Here is an 18,986-nt window from a genome sequence, read left to right on the forward strand (position 1 = left end):
ATGGTATTTTCCCACAATCCGCTAAAAATCTTATTCTTTCAAGATATCGCTATTAACCCGCACTTTCGACTAGTCGGTTAAAATATGTAAGATTTTAGCCGGTATTATATCCAGAAAATACTAATAAATTCCTTAATTATTTTTAAAGAAAATAAACTCTTAAATTTTCCTTTTATTTTTCTTAATGTTTTAATATCTAAAAACCGTTTTAAGAAAATTGCCTAATTTGTCTTAATTAGGAAAACCGTTAAAAATTTCCCATCTTGACTAATTAATTTTCCAAAATCAATTAATCAATTTTACTTACTAGAAAAATAATTCATTTAATTATTTTCTCAAATTATAGGGTTTTAAACCCTCTTTTAATTTATTAACTATTAATAAATTAAATCTCTTATTTTTAGAAAGAATAAAAGCTCTTTAATAAAAATAATTAATTTAAACTCAAAGGGGTAGTTTTAGTGAAAATATGATTTCAAGACTTACCAATTTATATATTGAAATAAGCAAAATTTTACTTTTTACCTTATGTTCCAAAATCTCATTTTTACACTAAGTGTGAAAAGCCTATTTTTCACATTTTTAACTACATACTTCGTTAGTTCATAACTTGAAATTTACTTACCCAATTGTTACCAAAATTTCCCAATTCCATTTTTGTTATGCCATGTAGGTCTTTGTAAAATCTTAGGTCAAAATGAGCATTTTTGATTGGTGAAATCATTTTCCAACAGTGAGGTAAAAATGATCTTATTTTCAAGTCCTTATTTCTTCCAAACTTTGACAGTTAATAACTTTCAAACCGTTCAATATTTTCTTACCAAATTTTACAGTGGAATAATAGGTTATGCCAGAAATATGTCCACAAAATTTTAGATAAAACTGGGTTCATTTTCCCTATACAATGGCTGTCCAAACTTGGTTCCGAAAATAAGAATACGAAAAAACAATTTTTTACCTAAACTTTGAAATAGCATAACTTACTCATTTATCAACATTTTTGTGTGTTTCAAAAGCTCAATTTTATGTACTCGATCTCAACAACATCACAGTACAATTTAATTTTACAAAAACAATATACAGTGGCTGCTTGACCCCTTGGAAGTCACAGCTCAAAACATGTTTTGTTTTAGGGTATCCTACAAAACCCTTGGGGGTTTTGGTTCCCATTTTCAAAAATCAATACACAAGCATCATAAAAATTATTAAACAACTACCATAACCTTATTACACCACCAATAAGAAACTTTAAGCATTAAATATACAAAATCATGCTTAAAACTAAAAACCCTACAACAAAATCATCAAAAGTAAACTTTTTACCTCTTTGGTGTTCTTGCTTAAGGTTTGGACCTTCCTATAAGCTTTGAATCCTTCAAAACCTTTCAAAAACCCTAACCAACTTCCCCCAACAACATAGTTAATTAGCTATTTGAAACTCTATGCTTAAAACTTTACAAAAGCCTAGATTAGTGAAGCTTTACCTTAGGGAAAATACTTCCTAGACCAAGACTTAGCCTCCAAGTTTTCCTTGGTGTTCTTGAGGTTGAATATTGAGGGAACACTTTGAGAGGTCTTCAAAAATAAGATGAGTGAATGAGAGAGGGAGAGTGGTCGGTTCTTAGAGTTAGAATTGCTCACAAAACTCTTCAAAATATCACAAAGTACTTGAATGCTTTTCTACCCACTTTCCCACTTGACTTCTTCATTAAATGGGATTTAATCTTTATAAAATTGGGTTCACACCACTCTAAAATACCACATGGCCGGCCACCCTTTTAAATTTTATCTATGTTTTATATAATTTTTTTTTTAAAGGTTAATTAATGTTTCATAAGAAGAAAAGTCCAAATTGGCTTTTGACTCCTTTTTCACTCTTATTAAGTTTTGATCACCAAACTTAACATTAATTAATTAAATTAAATGTCTCTGACATTTAATTTAATTAATCACATAATAAAATTTAACCTAAGGTCCATTCATGGAATAAAATTCCCCATTTCGGCAAAATTAGACATTTAACACAAAATGCCTTAAAATTTCCATTTTCTTTTAGGTTTATTATTTTTGACCAAACTTTAACTTTTATGAATGTATTTTATCCCCAAAATATAATTGCCATGATTTTTCATTTTATTTTCCGAGATTTTTACCCGATCAGGGTTTTTGTGTCGGTCCAGGACCGAAAGTCTTATCTTGACTTTTAAAATCACAAAATTCATATTTTGGCTAGCAATAACTCATGGAATAATTACAAACAAAATATAATATTATTTAAAATAATATTCTTAACCCGGGGGAAAAATCCCGACCCGAGTCGTTTAAAGGTACCCGAAAATGCAGGACGTTACAATGGTTGGGTGATTGACTATGATATTTTGTTTTGTTGGTTGATTGTTATTTTTATTTTGGGTTGAAGGGTTGTTTTTGTTTGATGCATGAGGGGTTTCCGCCTAGGGTCATTAAAAAGGGTTGTGTGCATAGTTGATTTTTATTGTTAATTCTTTTGGATTCATCTTGATATTAGATGCATGATCCTTGTAAGGATCCTATATTATGTTACCATGGTATTTTGATTTTTTTGATCTATTGGGAAATATGCAAGAATGCTATTAGACTCATGCTATGGCATAAGTTTGGCTTGGTGATATGATAATGTTGTCTTATAAATATTCTTGTAAAAAAATGCAAAAGAAACATGAAATGTTGATCATGAGGGTTTGGGCATAAGGTCTTATTTGGTGTTTGATTTTATGATGATTAAATTTCATGCTAGATGTAATAGTGTGGTATTCAAGTGTATGTGGATGTAGGGTAAATTGTTAAATGGATAAGAGAATTTTATGAACATTGTTTTAACATGATTTGGTAAAATAATGCTTGCTTTTTATTTTTTTTATAATTTGTGAGCATATTGGTGAAACAATGTTTTAAAATGCACATGTGATGCCTCAAGTGATATTTGATTTTTATGTAAATAAAATGGCATTTTATTTCACATTTAAATGGTATTTTTATTCAATTAATACATGCAGATTTTTGTGTATATTTTATGAAGAAAATATGATTTTTAATCCAAGTTGTGATTTTTGAATGATTTAATAGTTGTTGGAATTTTTTATTAAAAAAAAGAAATGTCTTATAAATGAGATAAATAATGTGAGTGCATTAAAAAAATTATACCCTAAGTTATGTATTTGTAAGAGTGATTATTGATAGTGAGAACTCATCAACGATATAGGATTGGAAAACTCAAAGTATATTGCAAAAACTATGTAGAAAGAAGATAGGAAGAACTTGAAGGAGAAAGATGTATAACTACAATGAAGCAAAAATCGTATATTCCTTAATTTTCTGAGCATACAAAGAATTTTCCAACCCCTTGGTTTGAGGGGTTGAAGCCTATATATAGATGGGCTCTAATGGCCTCTGATACAAGGTGGTCCCAAGGGACAAGTTCGTCCATAGGTACATTGTCAGGGTAGTGGTGCAGGGAGTAGGGGAGCAGAGGGTCGTGGTGTCGATTGTTGGTACATGGTCAGAGATAGGCAGATCATGCCACCACTCCTCGTACGAATTCGTACCACCACTAATTGTCGGATATTGATGTTAGAATCATGCCTCTGCCTCCCTCAGGGTCGTACACCTCATACTTTTTCACGTGCTTAATGGTCCTTCTCACATTTCAAAAATATATCTTAGCTCCAATATTTTGCTAAGTACGGTACATCCTTACTAATTCTCCTTGTATACTTGGGAGGCTTGGCATGGATAGTACGTGAGTGGAAATGAATCCCTCACTAAGCAAGGCTCTCCTCAATGCCTCAACACCAGGGCCACAAGGCCCTCACATGGTCTTGTGCATAGGTGAGGTAACTACGTGCGGAGCAACACGACGAGGTGCTGGGGCTCCTATGGTACCTGGAGGTGCGCGAGGCTCACTGAAGCCTTCACTAAGCGAGCCTTCAATGGAGTGAGCCCAGCCTGGCCTCTCTATGCGAGGCTCTCCCTGGCCATGCAAGGCTCTCCCTCGCCATGCGAGGCTCTCTGCCATGTTGCGACATCAAGTAACTAAGGCCCTCACACGGTCTTTCGCATGGGCGTATTGTCCTCGGCACACAACCTCGTGTATGGGTGATGTAGCTGCGCGAGGCACTTGGACTTTGCGAGGTGTAGGCGCGAGGCCCTCATTCTTAGATGCTTCCCTTCCTCGGCGTAAAGTATTTGACACATGGTTTGGATACAGCATTGCGAGGCCCTCTTCCTTAGGTGTCATGCATCTTCATCAACTTAAGACCTCTACGTATGCGAGGCCTTCTTCTTGGGTGCCATGCTTCTTTAACAATTTTCCCATATTCACACTTGCCCCCGATTCTATGAACACTCTTTTAAGTGTGTTTGTAGACTCTTTCATATGTTCTTCGTGTGATATGTATGGTGCCCGTGCCTCGTCTTCCTCGAAGGGGCATGAAAGGCTCACCTTTTGAATGATATCTTGTGGTGAATGAGGAAACACAAAATGGACCTTGGTGGTGTGTTTCTTTGTAGTTTATAAAGAAACACAAAAACTAATTAACTTTGGTGGTGATCCAAGTGTGTCCTTAAGATTGTATGAGGGACAACCATTTCTAAGTTCGGATCCCAAGGTCACCAAGACTCTTGATCTCTACCATTCATCTAGATTTGATGAAGTGGCTAGGAAGTCTTGACTTTCCTTATAAATATCCCAAGACTTGGATTCATCTCTTCGCACCAAAACTTGCTTAGCCTAGTGGTATCTCCTTTAAGCTATTTCTAAGAGCTCCAAGGTTCTATCCCTGATAGAGGAATCTTCGAGGTAATTTTGCCCCTTTTCATCAGATTCATCTCTCTTTTTTATTTATTTATTTTCCTCATACCATGTTTGCATTGTAGGGGTACAAAGTGTTCTCCCGTTGCTAAAGATCCACTCTTGTTTATTGCTCGATCCTTCCTCACATGCCCAAATCTGTCCTCGCACATCTGTGGATTCACATATACGCACCCAAGTATACCTCCCCCCCCAAGTAATACGCATGTCTCTTTTATATTTTATACGAGGGTAGGGCCATAGGTCAGTATGTACCTGTTCCTTAAGGGTTTTTTATTCTCATGGCTCATTAGGCGCATATACATGGGTCCTTTCTGACACCCTTTACACTCGTCTTGTAGATATAGGGTTGTATTCATACACACACATCATCGAGTCTTAGCTTGCCTATGGCATCTGGACAGTCTTTTAAAGGTGCGCCTGGTGTTGAGTTTATCAAGTTGTCATCCTCCGACTCTGAGGTTGACATTTGCAAACCCTCTGCAAATGGGGGTGTACGAATGCTCTACCTATAGAGTTTATCCTACCTCAGGTAGAATTCATGGAGCCTTGAGAGTGAACTCGAATCTGTTACTAGTGGTGGGGGTATAGGTTTCTCCCCGTGGCATGAAACATAGTCTCCCGACTAAAATCAACCCTTCAAGATTGTATAGTCAAAATCGCTTGCCTAGAGGAAAACCTGCCACCTGAACCTCCATCTTCCTATGGTGATGAAGCCCCAGGCTACAGGGGTACCACCCATGGGGGTGCTGATTGTGATCAATTTGAACTTGAGTTCCTTTCCATGGTTTTTCCCACGCTTCCTCGGCTATAGGGGTCCTATCCCCGGCCGCACGCCATAGGATCAAGTAGTATGTAGGTATACGTAGGACATGTAGAGGGCCTTCTAGGGGGTTGATGAAGTTAGTCGCTCACAAACTGCCTATTGTCTCTGTCTAGGTACCAGGCATGCCGAGGGGGATCCTTGACGATTCTGAGGATGCGGGCATCGCTTCTACTCTTACATGGGTTAAGCTTGCCAACATGCTGAAGGCCCATCAACTTCATCATTCCATCTCGCAATGACCGTGCATCTGAGTCGCCTGAGGGGCTTGTAGCTTTCAACGACACAGTAATCAAGTCTGGAGGGGTCTTGCTACTGCACCCCTTTTTCGTTAAGGTTCTCAACTATTTTGAGCTGGAACCTCTCCAACTATCTCCCAACTCTTGGGTTGTGCTTAGTTGTTTGTACGTATTATATAAGTAAGTGCACTCTCGGGGGCCTTCCATAAGTGAGGTCCATCATCTATACACTCTTAGGGCGAACCCAACAACTCCTGGCTTCTACCAGCTCCAGAAAGCCATGGATCTTATAGGGTATCCCCTCATGGAGGATTCTATTTCCAATAGGGGTTCGTGGAAGAATGAATTTTTCTTCAGCAATAGCGTATCCACTCAACATACGTGTTTCAACATATCAAGTAAGCTTTTTTCTACCCAGAGTGCATATATAAGAAAATTTTTCTTTACCCCTCTCTTCAGGTTTGTCTAACCATAGTTATTTCTTTTTATTGACCATAGGTCTTGAAGGGGCTATCGGCCCTACCTTGAGTCCGACAGCCCGCGATCGTGTGGCGAAGATCCTGGCTGTACTGGCCTCGCGTAAATAGGACTGTAGCCTTTTTACGAAGGGCAATCTTTATTTGTACAAGTTGCTGTCTCCAGATCAAGTTGTTTCCCTGTGCTCAGTCTCATCCAAATCTACCATCCCAAGGGTAATAGGAGATGGTGAAGATTATCACAACTCTGAGGTTGACCAGATGGATATGGAAGATGAGGTCGAGGTGGAGTCCAAGAACTATTCATGTTTAAGGTCCTTAGCTGGCGAAGTTGCGGATGTTGCCGACGACGGACATACTGATGGTATTACTTCTTGGGTCCCACCACTGGTGCTTGGTGGCGAGTTTGTTTTCAACACCCATGCTCCCGCCCCTCCTATGGTGACGAGGAATTTCATCCTACCTTTTTTTGCGATACTTTTCCACCATTGGGGGCGCATTTGGGGCAGGCGTCTTCGGGTGCTTCGCTTCCTAAAGAGGTGACTATACACCCCTCTGCCCCTCGTGCCTCTGTGGATGGATCATGACCTTCCCAATCCCCTTCCTTGTCTAAGCATGCATCGAAAGGTATACATGTCTCCCCCTGCCGAGCTCGTACTTTTTCTTCCCGGGGTCATCCTTTAGCAAGCCAGTACGGAGAGTCCATGAGCCATTACATAGGAAATATTTCTGAAGGTGAGTGGGGGTCTATGTATGATATTCTAGATGCCGAGTTCGGTGAGGCTTATATGCGAGCCTCTATGCAGGTACTTGTCAAAACACTTAATGTATGTTTTATGGTTTTGATATTGCCTGACCATTGATGTTTTGTTTTGTTTCTTTGTCTTTACTTAGGCTTCCATCTTGGGTCACCGATTTGTCGCCTCAAGATCCTCATCCACTCAACTGTTACAGCTTGAGCTTGAGGGGGTGATGAAGAATCTCTCCATGGTCGAGGCAGAGAAAGATAGTTTGACCACACGGGTCTACAATTTGGAGGGCCAACTTGCTGAAACAGTTCGCCAAAAGGATGCTGCACTGGCCAAGAATGCTTCGACCTCTCACTCCAATACCAAACTTGAAGCCACTATTCACACCCTAAATTAGAAGATTAACGCGTTTGAGGCTGAGCTTGTAAATGCCGAGAATGACATAGTCGAGCGCACGTTGCACGCCATGTGGAGGACCAATCCTGACGTCAACTTGTCTCCCTTTGGAGAGTACGCGACTGGGAAAATTGCCGAGTGGAAAGGTCTTGGGGGAAACCCATAGGCTCCTTTCCAAGGCTTACTTATATATATTGCTTTTGTGTAACCCTCTGTGTTGTTTTTTTTTTCTTGTGGAACTTCTTATAAGTCTTTAATAATATGCGGGACTTTTGATTTCTAAGTCCTTGCTTATTTTTTATTGTTGACTGGTTTTTTGGTCAACAACGCGGAGTTAAAATAATTAATTAGAGAGCTTTCATTTAGACAATCAATGAACCACAAATCAGCCAAGAACCTAACAACTACGAACAATGAATGATAAAAGACACCATAAATTATAGAGGTTCAGCCCCAAAATACGGTAATGACATACTTCCTCTTCAATTTGTATTGATCTAAAGGTTTACACAAGATGACCAATGAAAGCAGGTATGATTCTAAGTGTAAAAACAAAATAGAATGGAAAAAATCTCTGCTAAGTGTTCCTAATGAGCTGGTCGGTATATTCTTGGTGCTAGTCGGTAGGCTAAAATTCTGAACCCCTTCCGCGATGGTGGAAGGATTGTATTTATACTATTACCCAATGCCCAAGAAGTCGTGCCTGCACCACCACTGCTGCAAAATATCCCTTCCTTTTCGCGGGTAGTTGCAGTCCTATTCTTCAGGAGTTTGACCGAGTTTTTAGGTGAACTATTAGGCATGAAAAGGATGTAATTGACTTCATCCGACCAGGTACATCGAGTTTCTTTCAGAGCATATCGAGCAGCCTCTTTTCTGGTAGACACACCGCGCAGCTGCTCTCCTGGGGAGCACACCGTGCAACAAATGTTATTCATTGGGCAGGTGTGTTCTTTCCAACATCTTTGACTGTTGTACGCTTATGCCACGTGTCAAGAATAAAAGGTCATATGCCCCCACTATGATGCCACGTGTCCAACCTTCATGCCTTGTCAGCTGTGCATATTTTTGGGATAACATTTTCCCCCCAAGTTTGCAATGGTGATGAGCAGTATGTAAACTTTCCTTATGGATACCACCCTGTCCAGCCTGGTCGGGGGTATGTTCTCTTTGCTATGTGGCATCTTCATTTAGTAGAGTTGAAGACCTTTGCACTTCTTCAAGTTTCCAAGAAATGACTTTCCACTTTTTCCCGCCTCTTCTTAATATCATAAAGTGTCATAATGGCTCCTTCTAATAATTGTACCATTTGTTTGTGTAGTTATCGAAGAGCGGCTGATGTGTTGGGCGGTTGAGGTGAAGTGACTAGAACGATGTGCTATATAGTGTGCTGACGTGTTTGGGGAGACGTGCTTGCAGCAGCCGAAGGGTTGTTTCATTAATGTCCATGGGAGGAAATAGAGCGTTAAACCTGCACTATAAATAGTCTCCTCCTCTTGTGACTTTCTTTTTTACAGTCTCTTCTTCATTCAAAATCTCCAGACGTTCAGAGCTTCCCTCCACCTTGGGTTTTTACACCGACTAGCTCCCAGTTAGTGACCATCGAAGGTTTTCGGCTCGTGCTACCCTCGCAGACCTACTACCAGTAAGTTCACCTTTTTCCTCCTTAGTACATTTGTCATTTATGCAAAAACATCTCTGTTTTTCTCTGTGGTCGTGGGTTTTGTTTCCACCAAGCCCTCGAATTTCTCGCATAAATGTTGTTTTGAATCAGTAAATAAAAACTGCTTTGAGTAGATCTTGTAATGGGTAACCAGTTTTATTTTCTGATTTTACAAACAAAACACTTTTTCATGACCCATTTTAGTAGATTCATATTTGGTGTTCTTGAAAAATGCCAAGAACATTCCCTTGCTAAATCTTTCGGAAGAACCCTTAGCTTTCTCGACTCCCTTTACTCTTGATCTTGCCTCCCTGTTGTGCAGTATACTATGCCATTGGTGACTCTTGAACTGCTCGGTATGCCCTAAGACATCCATGCCGACCAGTGTTGTTCGGTGCTCTCACCTCACTTTCCCCTTTTTCTTGTGTACGCAGACTACCCAGGGGAGGTGATCATCGAAATTTTACACTGTGTCTCCCATTTTAATGGCTCGCACCAAAAAGACAACCTGAGGCTCAAGCGAAGAAGATCCTCACGCGGCATGACGCGCTACTGGTGGGGATCCTAGAGAGGCATCATCCCCCGAGGAGGAGCCCAGTGGCTCGGGGCAAGAAGAAGATTCTGAGCTCGAGTTTGCTAAGGAAATTTATACTGAGGCGATCCTAAACCCATTGGCTGATAAAGAGGATGGTCCTCTCTATGTAGCTCATGTTAGTACTATATCCCTTAAACAAATACAGAACGTGAAGGAGCATTTTAAGCTTCATGGTGTAATCATTTTCAAGCTCACTGATTGTCAGACCGCCGATTACCCCGAGGCTCAATTTTGTGCATGGAGCCAATTCCATATGACCATTGGAGCCATTCTCCCCCTTCAGCCACACTTTTGGAGTGTGGCTGATTACTTTGGGATTTGCCCAGCCCAAATCAGTTCCAAAGGCATAAGATTTCTTTCTACCCTTTATGTTTTGTACAAATCTTTAGAGTGGCCGGTACCTTTTGCCCACGAAATTAACTACCTTTTTGACCTCAAATCTAGTCCCTGCCAGGGCTGTTCGGGGTATTTCTATTCCAGCCATAGGGATTCCAATATTTACCTAGCCAATATAGATAACATCTCCAACGTTGGGGAGTATGCTAGACATTACTTTGTTACTGACAGTATTGTTGCCACACACCTATCCTTTCAACGCAATGGTCCCTTTAGTTGCCTGGCCCCTACTCGGGAGATGGCTGAACGGGCTCGTAGGCTGGTTGCAATGGATCCCGACCTCAAATATTTGGTAGCTCTAACCACTGTAGAGAAATTAACCAATGCTAGACTATACCCCAATCCAGAAGCGCAAGCCAAGGGTGCCACCCTCACTAGACAACCACCTAGGGAGCACCCGCCCAATACTAAGTCGCCCAATTCTCCACCACTTAAAAAACAAACCAGGCCATAAGTACCTCCGTCCAGACCTTGTGTGGCCCACCAAACAAGAAGCTTGGCAGGAGTAGTCATCCAAGAGCCCGTTGAACACATCACTCCAAAATTTGTCATTGCCCCCCAAGGTGGAAAGGGGAAATAGATTGAATTGGAGCATTTAAGCTCTAACTCCTCAGACAATGATGAGGACGCTTTTTCCAGAGCAGCCGATTGCTCGGGGGGAAACGAAGGGGGTGATTTCACTCTCTTCATATACTTTCTTTTGTAATTATAATTTTTTTTGTTCCAACGTTGCTCGGTGCCTTACTAGCCCTTTACTTTGGTTTGTAGATATGTCATATGTGCTCTTCAAGAAATTTTCTCAGAAGCACGCCACTGATCTAAGCAGTGAAGCTCCTCCAACCAAATGCCAGAAGACAATCTCCCCTGCTGAACCTTCCGAACAGATTACCAGAACCCCTGAACAGAGTCCCTCTCGGGAAAAGTCACAGTCGCAGACTCTAATTCACAAATCTGTCAAAGGCAAGGGATCCCAGAACGAGGAGGCGATTCACTCATCCCCTGCATAAAGGTTTGGCCCCCTGAGTAGAGTCCCAGAGGGTGCTATTGAGGACCCTGCCGAGGAGTTCCAAGGACCTTTACAGAAAGCGTTAACCATCCATCAAAGAAACACAAAAAGGGTGTCTTCTACCCAATCAGGCTTCATGACCAATCTAAGCTCCAAATCTTTGGAGTACATCACCAATGCTGGCCTCCAGGATGTCGTCAGGGTAAGTATTTGGTATTCTTGGAGCCAATTGATTTATCTTTGTCTATTTATGTTCTTAGTTTCCTTATCTTTTGCTGCAGGGTATGTTGGTCCTTAGCTATGTTCATTATCGCACCAAAGGTGTGAGCAAGCAGGTTGTCGAGTTAGTGAAGGAGTCTGAAAATAAAACCTTTGAGCAGATTGCTAAGGAAAATGAAAGTCTTAAAAATGCCACTGAGTAGAGGGAACTTGATGTTAATCGATTGGAGAGGAGGATTAAAGAACTGAAGGAAAAGATTGCTGCCATTGAGAAGGCCGCCCAAGAAAAGGAAGACGGACTGAGGAAGCCCCTTGAACAAGAAAAATCTGATCAGGCCTCCGATGCCAAGGCTTTGGAGGATTTTGGCCTGAGCACCTTCTTCGATTTTTGGGTTCGTAATAAAACACTGGACTTCAGTTATTTGGGAGAGGCTTACGACGAGCTCATGCAGCATTGCACTGATCAGGAGAAGAATGAGGCGCTGATCGTATCCACCAAGCAACTTGAAATTTTTGAGCCACTGACTGAGCCAGTCGTTGTAGCTTCTGAGGAAAATGTCGCGCCATCCAACTCGAGTTCTTTAACCGAGAATACAACTCATGCGGACCATTCCCGCACTCTTCCAACTGAAACTTCTGCTGCTGAACCCGAGCAACATACTCCTGCCTCTTGAAACTCTAATTGTCTTCTTTTTATTTTATATAGTCTATGTCTGAACAAAAGTGACTAAACTGAGTAGTCTTTATTCTCGCGCATTTATTTCCCTTTTGTTGAAACATCAGCTGAGCCGAGCAACTTTTAATCTCGAGCACTATTTGACACATGTCTATATGATATTCTTATTTGGGTAAGTATCTTCTCGTTCTTTATTTTTCATTACTGCTTGGTTTGGAGCTATGCGGCTCTATAAATCGAAGTTGTTCAATTTTTTTTTCCAAATAAGTTATAAACAAACTGTTTAACCCTTTCTACAGAAATTGTTTTATGGCTCTTTTTGTTGCTTGGTACTTCGAGCAACGCGCAAGCACTTTAACATCAATAAAAATTAACGTTTCTAAGTCCTTTTAATTACGCGCTTTTTTTTTCTCTTTTTGTCCATGTATGACTATGGTGCCCCCCAAGTGACCGAGCAGGATTCATAACTCTTGGGTTATCCCTTGGTCACTTGCTAATTTACCAGAGCTGATCCAATAACCTGTTCGGGCATACTTGGGTTTGCCATCACCTACAAAGGTGTCATACACTGTCGACAATCCGTGATATAATTCTCTAGTTAGAAAGATAATCATTGTAAAAATAAAGGCTTGTAAAAATGGACAAAGCATGTCTTATTGATTAAAGATTAACCATACAAGCTGCGTTGCTACAAAGTAGCTTACATTCATGAACATTAATTATTACAATAAATGGGCAAATCATGCCTCTACATAATTAATATAACTAAAATGAGCTGGTCGGTGGTATGGGCAATCGTTCTTGTACTGGCCAGTAAACAATCACTTAAAAGCAATCTTATTGGTAGTACTTCCTTAGGTGTTCCCCATTCAAATAATGGGGGACATGTACTAGTTGGAGATCCTGGCTATACCATTCTAGCTTGTATGTGCTAGGTGGTACTATCTCTGTAACTAGGTAAGGGCCTTCCCAGCTGGGGCCTAGTACTCCTGCTGAAGCATCTCGAGTTTCTGGGAATATTCTTCATAAGACTAGGTCTCCTAAGTCAAATTTTTGTTCCTTAACTCTAGAATTGAAGTATCGAGCAACTTTTTGCTGATGGGCGGTGAGGCGTATGTTGGACTTTTCGCGTCATTCTTCAATTTGGTCCAAGGATTCAGCTAACAACTGATGATTACCATTCTGATCGTATGCCGTGTGCCCGTGAGACGGTGGAGTCTCCTCTACGGGCAGCATCGCTTCATACCTGTATGTAAGTGCAAAATGGGTATCTCTAGTAGCTGTTCGCTCGGTAGTCCTATAGGATCACAGTACTTCAGGTAGTCTTTCAGGCCAGTTTTGCTTAGCCTCTTCTAAACGCTTCTTTAGAGTGTCTTGTTAACTACTTCTACCTGTCCATATGCCTGGGGATGCGAGACTGCTGAGAAGCTTTTTGTGATACCGTGTCTAGTGCAGAAATTAGTAAATAACTGGCTATCAAACTGCGTGCCATTGTCAGACACTATTTAGTAGGGTAGACCAAACCTACAAACTATATTCTTTACTACAAAGTCCAATACTTTCTTGGAAGTGTTTTTTGCTAGCGGCTTGGCCTCCGTCCATTTGGTAAAGTAATCCACTGCTACTACCGCGTACTGTACTCCCCCCTTTCCTTTTGGTAATCGACCAATAAGGTTGATCCCCCAAATGTCAAGGGGCCATGGACTTTGCATTTGTGTTAGTTTGTTTGGGGCTGCTCGGGGGATCTTTGCAAATCTTTGACACTTGTCACATTTTTGAACATGCGATATGGAATCCTTATTCATAGTTGGCCAGAAGTAGCCTTGTCATAGAATTTTCTTAGATAGACTCTGCCCCCCAGAATGATTCCCTCAGAAACCCTTATGTACCTCTTCAAGAAGATATCCTGATTCTGTTTGGTTGACGTACCTGAGCAATGGTATGGAAAACCTCTTCTGTACATGACCTCGTCCAGGATGAGGTACTAAGCAGCTTTCCTTATCAATTTTCTAGATTCGTTATGACTGTTGGGTAGGATTCCATGCTCTAGAAAAGATGCAATTGGGGTCATCCAGGACAGAGTGTTGTCTATTAGAAGGACAAGTTCTGCCAGGTTGATATTGGGCTGGTCCAAATATTCAATGGGGGCCAAATTGGCTTTGTCCACCACGACACTACTGGACAGCCTAGCTAGTGTATTTGCCGTGACATTTTGTTCTCTGGGCATCTGTTGAATGGTGTATCCCTTAATCTGAGCAAGCAAATCTTTAATTTTACTGAGATAGGCCACCATTTTCTCTCCCCGCGCAACGTATTCTCCGAGAACGTGGTTGACCACTAGCTGCGAATCGCTATACATTTCTAAGTAATCATCTTTTACTTCTTTAGCTAACCTTAGGCCCGCAATCAGTGCTTCATATTCTACTTCGTTATTGGATGCCTCAAATCCAAAAAGAAGTGCAGAATGGATGCGCTGCCCTTCGAGGGTGATTAGAGTAAGATCGGCTCCGGACAACTGGTTGGTAGACGAGTCGTCTACATGTAATTTACAGGCTTGTTGTTCTTATTCAGAATCAATAGTGTTGGAGTCCATGTGTCTGGTATTCTGCGCAACACTTGAGCTATGCGGTAGCTTAGATTCAGATGACTATTCGGTTGTGACTACGTCTGTCTCCGGTATTCTGGTACACTTAGCTACAAAATCTGCTAGAGCCTGGCCTTTTATGGCTATTCGGGGCTGGTAGGTAATCTCGTTTTGTTCGAGCTCTATATACAATTTGAGCAGCCGTCCAGAGGTATCTGACTTTTGCAAGACTTGGCCCAGTGGTTAGTGGGTAAGAACTTTGATCGGATGTGCCTGGAAGTATGGGCGAAGTTTTCTAGACGACAGTAGTAGGTAGTAAGTTAATTTTTCAATTAATGGATACCTGCTTTCGGCTTCGACTAGCCTCCTATTGACGTAGTAGATTGGGTGCTAGATCTTGCTCTCTTCTCTAACAAGGACTGCACTGACAGCGTGTTGAGTCATTGCCAGGTATATGCATAATTCTTCACCCTCCAGAGGTTTTGAAAGAATCGGGGGTTGTGCCAGCTACTTCTTTATAGCTTGGAGGGCTTGTTTTCACTCTTCAGTCCATTCAAATTTCTTTGTGCCTCCGAGGATATTTAAAAAACGGAATACACTTATCAGTTGATTTAGACATAAATCTACTGAGTGCTGCTATGCCTCCTGTCAGGCTTTACACATCTTTGATCCTGGTTGGTGAAGGCATGTCCAGCAGTGCTTTTATATTTTCGGGGTTTGCTTCTATTCCCCTGGAGTTCACTATGAACCCTAGAAATTTTCCTGACCCTACCCCAAATGAGCATTTTAGGGTGTTTAATTTCATTTTATATTGCCTTAAGATACTAAAACACTCCTCAAAGTCTTACATATGCCCCTCAGCTTGTTTGGATTTTAGCAACATATCATCCACGTAAACTTCCATGTTTCTCCCTATTTGGTCTTTGAACATACGGTTTACCAGTCGCTGATACGTCACTCCAGCATTTTTCAGGTCAAATGGCATTACCCTATAACAGTATAACCCCACATATGCAGATACTTGTATGCTCCTGGTCAGGTGGATGCATGCTTATTTGGTTGTACCCCGAGTAGGCATCCATAAAGGTTAAAATTTCATCGCCAGCCATGGCGTCCACCAGTTGGTCTATTTTTGGAAGTGGGAAGCAGTCCTTGGGGCATGGTTTGTTCAAATCTGTAAAATCTATACATACCCTCCACTTATTGTTAGGCTTTGGTACCAATACGGGATTGGAAACCCATATAGGATAAAAGGCTTCCCTGATAAAGTTGTTATTTCGAAGCTTCTCCACTTCCTCCTTTACTGCTTTTGCCCTCGTCTGATCTAGTAACCTCCTTTTTTGCTACACGGGCTTGAAGTGTTCTATGTCAATGTTAAGGGGATGGCTTATAATGGTTGGGCAGAGCCCCGCCATGTCATCATGTGACCAGGCGAATACATCTTGGTTGTCCCATAAGAATTGGATCAAAACGAATCTTATGGGCCTGGACAACTCTTTTCCTATCTTGACAACCCTGGTTGGGTACTGCGGGTAAAGTGGGACCTCTTCCAATTCTTCGACCTGACCCACCCCTGTATCCGTATCCCCAAAACGAGGGTCTATGTCATCTCCCCCATTTTGGCACTACAAGAAAAAACAGTATACATAACACTTAAAAACTGCTAACCGGGACTATTGATAACACTTCTGAAAATTCTAACATAGCCCCTGTTATTAAAAGTCCAGTGTTTTCTATAACAGTATTTGAATGTTATGTTCGGTGTTTTCTTAAACTATTCAATAACACATTTTTAGGTGCTATAATATTCAAATAATAACATTTATATAGAGTTTTTGGTTATAAATTTGAAGTTTAATCTTACACTTTTTTCATAACACTTTTCAACTGTTACATTTGATTATTTTGATAACATTTTTAGTTTGTTATATTATATAAACCATAATGATTTTTTACGCTTATAATATGTTTTTAAATCATAACATATAGTAATAAAATTTTAAATTTTATTTTGATAAGTATACTTATATGGTTTTTTTTAATTAAAAGATTTTCATTATTGTATTTTGATAAAAAAAAAATTCAAAATTAATGATAAAATGTAATTCTCAATAGATTGATAAACCATAAGTATTACATTAAACAATAACTAATTCAAACCATGATTGTGTCTACTTCATGAGATCTTAGTTCTAACTTAAGTTTGAAAGCATAACATAATAAAGTTTTATAATCTTGAACAATTTTTACTTCAAAAATGAAAAATAGAAACATTACAAGATACACAAAAGTAAACGAAACTTGCTCCATCCTTCAATTCATCATCCTTTGTGCACTTGTCTTTGTTGTGAGTCCATTTTCTTAGCTACAAAAAAGTTTAAATAATTAATGCTTCAACTTAAAGTTATAGTAAACTAAAAGATTACATAAAAAAAGTTAATTACCTAATTATAACTTTATCAGCTGGCCATGCAATTATACTACCTATAGCATCTTCTATAGTAGACATAACTGTTGAAGGCCTCCACAGAAATGCATCATTCTTTCTCACAAGATCTATCCCCACTTTCATAGCACTAGGCCCAAGAGGAACATGGTGAACCTCATCCTTTGGGCCACTTGAAATAAAATAACCTTCTGCAACAATTTCTCCAGATCCAATCCAATCTAATATTTTGCATTTGGAGCCATTGATTTTAATGCAGATATTAGTGAAATAACAACTATAATTGATACTACAACTCAAACTAATCCATACCCCTATAGGTGTTTGGCTAGAGTCAGAAAGTTTTAATGACAAATGTATGCCCCCAATCCCATCATAATAGAGAGGTACCTGCCAAGAAAGAGATGAGGTTAACCATACAATCTACAACACAAAAATTATTGGTGCTCACAGATTCATAAGTAAATTCACGACATAAAAAAATAAGCCTATAAACAGAACCAATACAGGGGAATATTTATCCCCAAGAGATTAAAATGGCCATGGCACTCACATGGCTTCAACAATAGTTGGGTATTTTTAGTTAATAAAATATAAAATATTAAATAGATCTTAATAAATACCTAAACTATAGCCACTATAAAGAAAAAATAAACTTCATTCACACAAACCAAAAGAAACACAACTAATTGGGCTTCACTCAAAGACACATAGATATTGAATAAAACATTTCACAAATCCAAATTTTTAGACAATCAACCCGAGCTCTGATTTAATTTTTTTAATAATTGTCTACTCAAACTACTATTCACTAATCTCATAAAACTGTATTGCATTATTATTATTATTTGAAAAACAGAGAAGAAGATAACACAATGTTAGCAGCATATACATATGTATGTATACGTTTTAGTATTGTTATTATTATTTGAAACTCTTGTTTTAGTGTGTACAAAATATATTTAAAAAGAAAGTCACCGCCCCTATAAATGTGCACAGCAAGCAGGAAAATAAAAAAATAAAAAAAACATAAATATATATTATTACATATATGGTGTATTCATATATCCACTTGATATCTTTTTGATAATTTTGTGTAGTGATGAATGTTGATAATGCTATAGTTTGTGCTAATACAACTAGTTTTACTCAGGGTTGTACTGCAACAGTGCTTCTGGTATGGACTGATGGTGCTGAAAATTTCTTTGCACAATGTGCAAATGTGGGGGACTCAGCATGTGTTATGAAGTACGTATCATGTTATTTTTGTCTTCCTTAAATATATCTCTGTAAAATTAAAATATCATGAACCAACCCAACCAGCAATGACATTCAAATAAATCACAAACTCAGAATAAACTTAAGCAATTGATGAAACACATTAACACACACATGATCATGACAATGAACTTATGATGTTTTAATACAATTTAGTAACTACTTTCACGTATCATGTTATTTTTGTCTTCCTTAAATATATCTCCGTAAAATTATTATTGTTTAATACTTATTAGATGTGGTCCAAATATAATTATAGAAGTACCTGCATTGTAATTTATACCAGCAGCATGATAATTTATACTGAATATGTTTAATTGTAGCAGTGCCAATGGGAAACCGATTAAGATGACGGAGGACCATAGAGTAGTTAGTCATACTGAAAGACTGAGAATGGAAGAAAGATGAGAGCCACTGAGAGATGGGGAAACACGATTATGCGGTACTTAGACTTCATTTTTTTGTTTTTGGACTACCATAATCTTAACTAAAGAAGTAGTCACTTTTTGCCTCTTCTTTAGGCTTGAATCTTGCTCGGATGCTTGGAGACAAGTTTCTTAAAGAGCAAGATGCTCGGTTTAGTTCAGAACC

General features: G+C 39.5%; 1 long non-coding RNA gene across 1 annotated transcript; it reads left to right on the top strand.

Moving 5' to 3' along the window:
* The first annotated feature begins 18,240 nt into the window (after nt 1-18,240).
* LOC133780627 (uncharacterized) lies at nt 18,241-18,986 on the top strand. Its single transcript, XR_009869459.1, has 3 exons — nt 18,241-18,365; nt 18,722-18,837; nt 18,917-18,986. It is a non-coding gene; the product is annotated as an uncharacterized LOC133780627 (long non-coding RNA).

This window comes from Humulus lupulus, chromosome 5 (genome assembly GCF_963169125.1).
Source record: "Humulus lupulus chromosome 5, drHumLupu1.1, whole genome shotgun sequence".
NCBI classification, from domain to species: domain Eukaryota; kingdom Viridiplantae; phylum Streptophyta; class Magnoliopsida; order Rosales; family Cannabaceae; genus Humulus; species Humulus lupulus.